General features: G+C 39.2%; 1 protein-coding gene across 1 annotated transcript in view; it reads left to right on the top strand.

The window, feature by feature from the left end:
* The window catches only part of sh3bp4a (SH3-domain binding protein 4a), a 55900-nt gene that overhangs the window by 650 nt on the left and 50250 nt on the right, over positions 1 to 5000 (top strand). The gene's annotated exons all lie outside the window — the stretch shown is intronic.

Below are 5000 nucleotides of genomic sequence, written 5' to 3'. Positions count from 1 at the left end.
GGGGGGGGGGGGGTTGTTAAGGGGCGTTAAAAAAGATCACCGTGGCTTCTTAACACTAATCATTTATGAACAACTTAGAACAGACTATAGACTATCAGTGCACTACTATTAGACTGTTATTACACAGTTATTATACTGAGCGTTTTTGCAGCAAATTAAAGCAGGGCCAGCCTTTAGCTATAATGTGGTCTAATGTGATCTACACTTACAGTAACATCAATTGGGCTGTTATTACACTGTTATTATACTACATATTGCGTTACTAAACTTTATCACAGTGTTATTAAACTACACACACCATGGGCTTTATTACACTGTTATTATACTACACCCATTGTAGTAGATCAGATTATATGGTTACTTTACTGTTATAGTGTTATTACATGTTACTCCACTACACTCTGCTACCCACATTATTATCAGGCTATTACACTTTTACTGTACTACACAGCACTAGTAGACCATATTACACACATATTACACTACAGGCAGGATCATAAGGCTATTACACTGTTTATACACTGCACACAGCATTATTAGGCTGTTACATTATTAATGTCTAATTAAAGAATTAATTATTATTGTACGACAGAGAATTGTTGGACCCTATTACACCGTTGTTATGCTACTCAATGTTAATAGGCACAATCACACTACTGTAGTACTACAGTGTTATTACACTTTTATTATTGTGAGACTAAACATTATTATTATACTCTAATACACTATTTTCCTGCTCACAGCATCATTAGACTGGTTTACTTTACATTACACTACACACTATATTCACTGTATACACAAGAGTGATATTAGAGTATATTAAAGTATTATTACACTACAGACCACTATGTTGGCCTATATTAGACTATTATTAGACGAATGACCAATATGTTTATTAAAGTTATTAAAGCTATATTAGAGTATTACTACTCTACAAATCACTGTTATGAGATTTCATCAGAATATACTATTATTATATTAGACTGTTAATAGATCATATTAGACTGTTATTATCCTACAGGCTGTTTGTTAGACAGTTATTAGACCTTGTTGGACTAGTACTACAGTACAAACTGTATGTGCTAGACTTTCATTAGACCATATTAGATTGTTATTACACTACAGTCACTGTGTATGACAATTATTAGGCTGTTATTAGTCTGTTATTACACTGCAGACACTATGTCTGACTATTATTAGACTGATATTATACTACAGACACTGTTATGACATTATTAGACTGTTATTAGTCTGTTATTATACTACAGACACTTATGATTATTATTAGACTGTTATTAGTCTGTTATACAACAGACACTATGTCTGACAATTATTAGACTGTTATTATACTACAGGCACTGTGTTTGACTGTTACTAGACTGTTATTAGTCTGTTATTGTACTGCAGGCACTGTGTTTGACTGTTACTAGACTGTTATTAGTCTGTTATTACACTACAGGCACTGTTTGACTATTACTAGACTGTTATTAGACTGTTATTACACTACAGACACTGTATGACTATTACTAGACTGTTATTAGACTGTTATTATACTACAGACTCTGTATGACTATTACTAGACTGTTATTAGACTGTTATTAGTCTATTATTATACTACAGACACTGTAAGACTATTATTAGACTGTTATTAGTCTATTATTATACTACAGACACTGTAAGACTATTATTAGACTGTTATTAGTCTGTTATTATACTACAGACACTGTGTATGACTATTACTAGACTTTTATTAGACTGTTATTAGTCTATTATTATACTACAGACACTGCATGACTATTATTAGACTGTTATTAGTCTATTATACTACAGACACTGCATGACTATTATTAGACTGTTATTAGTCTATTATTATACTACAGACACTGTATGACTATTATTAGACTGTTATTAGTCTATTATACTACAGACACTGTAAGACTATTATTAGACTGTTATTAGTCTATTATTGTAATACAGACACTGTAAGACTGTTATTAGACTGTTATTAGTCTGTTATTATACTACAGACACTGTGTATGACTATTACTAGACTTTTATTAGACTGTTATTAGTCTATTATTGTAATACAGACACTGTAAGACTGTTATTAGACTGTTATTAGTCTGTTATTATACTACAGACACTGTGTATGACACTTATTAGACTGTTATTAGTCTATTATTGTAATACAGACACTGTGTATGACTATTATTAGACTGTTATTAGTCTATTATTATACTACAGACACTGTGTATGACTATTATTAGACTGTTATTAGTCTATTATTATACTACAGACACTGTGTATGACTATTATTAGACTGTTATTAGTCTATTATTATACTACAGACACTGTGTATGACACTTATTAGACTGTGTTTATGTGTATGTTACGGAAGGGACCCTCAGTGGGGGTCCATCCTTTGGCCTGTCCTGTCGCTGCTGTTTTATTATGTTGACAGTTGCCAGCAGATTCTTTCCTGGTGGAGGTGAACGGGTGACCGTCCTGCCCGTGTCCCTCCTGACCACATGCCTCCTGCATTGCGAATGGAGCCTGCGGTTAGACCTTATACACACACAGTCCTCCGCTATATTAACTATTTATGAACTACTTAATAAAGAATTCATTCGGCTCAGGACAAACGGGTTCTGCTGCTCTCTGAGCGCCGCTGAGGGGCGACGGCCCCTCTGAGCCCATCTCTGATACACGTGTAGCTACTGAATTAATACACGCGTCCACGTTTGTAGATCACAGCGTGTTTACGGTGTCAGTCCTTCTGAGATTATTTAAAGGCGAATTCCACGGATTCTTCACTATTCCTCCATAACTCAGAGTGTGAGGTGTAATCAGAGAGATCCAGAGGGTTTGGTGTGAAGCGGTTCAGACGTCTTTACAGTGGTGGTGATGGGAACCAGGCGTCGCCATGACTACAACACAGATATAGACACTTTATTTACCATCCAGAACCACCAGAGAACCTACACGAGTCTTCTGAGCTTATATGGAATGTTGATGATGGAAAACAGTGGAAAATCTGGAATAATGAGTTTTCTTTGGGGACTATTTTGCCGCACAGCGCCCTGCATGTCTCCCTCCACCATGAATGGAGTTGAAGTTCTCTAAACTCTCATAAAACAGCGTCTCAGTCATCAGGCAGTGAATTCAGAACCAGTTCATGTAGGAACTTTCTGTAGGGGCTTTTAGAGGGACGTCTGGTTCCCATCACCACCACTGTGAGGAGCTTTTAGAGGGACGTCTGGTTCCCATCACCACCACTGTGAGGAGCTTTTAGAGGGACGTCTGGTTCCTATCACCACCACTGGGAGCAGCTCTGACTCGGTGAGTCTCTGAATCATTAGTGGAAATTCCCTTAAAGTCTGGTCACTAAGTTGGTTTAACCCAGGGGTTTTTACTGGAGCGGAAGCCTTGGCTTCATATGATATGATATAAAAAGTTTCTCTGACGGAAATGAGATTATTTTATCTGTTGTTATGGTGTTCTTGATGGACAGTACAGTCTGTGAGTTCTGTGGCTTTAAAGCCTGACTGTATCTAAACACTGTCTGAAAACCCAAACACCTAATGGCACAGGAGTCCGAAATCAAGGCCTTGCGCTGTATCTATTACTACACTATAGACTATTATCAGACTAGATATAAGACCGTCATTAGACTATAGACCCATGGGTTGATGTTGCTGGACTGTTATTAGGCAATATACTGTATATTGTGTTGCTGTCATAAAAAAATGCATAAATCAAACGACTGCCGTTTATATATTAAAGTTACACTAATAAATATACTGGCCACTTTATTGGAAACACAGGTACAAGGTAGGTGTTTCTAATAAAGTGGCCAGTTAGTGGAAGCACAAGGTGGGTGTTTCCAATAAAGTGGCCAGTTAGTGGAAGCACAAGGTGGGTGTTTCTAATAAAGTGGCCAGTTAGTGGAAGCACAAGGTGGGTGTTTCCAATAAAGTGGCCAGTTAGTGGAAGCACAAGGTGGGTGTTTCTAATAAAGTGGCCAGTTAGTGGAAGCACAAGGTGGGTGTTTCTAATAAAGTGGCCAGTTAGTGGAAGCACAAGGTGGGTGTTTCCAATAAAGTGGCCAGTTAGTGGAAGCACAAGGTAGGTGTTTCTAATAAAGTGGCCAGTTAGTGGAAGCACAAGGTAGGTGTTTCTAATAAAGTGGCCAGTTAGTGGAAGCACAAGGTAGGTGTTTCTAATAAAGTGGCCAGTAAGTGGAAGCACAAGGTAGGTGTTTCCAATAAAGTGGCCAGTTAGTGGAAGCACAAGGTGGGTGTTTCCAATAAAGTGGCCAGTTAGTGGAAGCACAAGGTGGGTGTTTCCAATAAAGTGGCCAGTTAGTGGAAGTACAAGGTGGGTGTTTCTAATAAAGTGGCCAGTTAGTGGAAGCACAAGGTGGGTGTTTCCAATAAAGTGGCCAGTTAGTGGAAGTACAAGGTAGGCGTTTCTAATAAAGTGGCCAGTTAATAGAAGCGCAAGGTGGTGTGTGATGTTTATATTGCTTTGTTCATATATGTATGTATGTATGTATGTATATATAAGTATGTGGGCCTACAGAGTGCAGTGAGTGCCCGTTGGGTAGCGAGCGTCTCTGACGTTGTTCTGATGTGAATGAAAATCAGTCCATTGTTTTGTTTCCTGAGGACAAACAATCAGTTCTCTCTAAAGATGGACTCGGTCTGGCTTGTGTTGCTCGGCGTTCACTCTGAACCCTCCCTGACCGGTAAAGAGAATGAGCCGGCCTGCGCGGCGGGGGCTGGCGGAATGATTTCCCCGCTGGCCTTTTCCTGTTTGTCTGAGAGTGAGAGGTCGCGGCCGGTGTGTGCTCAGACTGGGATCAGGCCCTGCGAGTAGAGGCGGCCCGAGGAGCGGCAGGACCAACAGGACTTAATCCCCCGCCTGACCTCATTAAGCCTGTAACTCGGCCAGACAGGTGTTTACACACGACGCGGACACGTCTTACTGCTCGGCCTGTC

The sequence above is a fragment of the Pygocentrus nattereri genome, chromosome 25 (genome assembly GCF_015220715.1).
Source record: "Pygocentrus nattereri isolate fPygNat1 chromosome 25, fPygNat1.pri, whole genome shotgun sequence".
NCBI lineage: Eukaryota > Metazoa > Chordata > Actinopteri > Characiformes > Serrasalmidae > Pygocentrus > Pygocentrus nattereri.
This window is presented reverse-complemented; position numbering and strand designations above follow the sequence as displayed.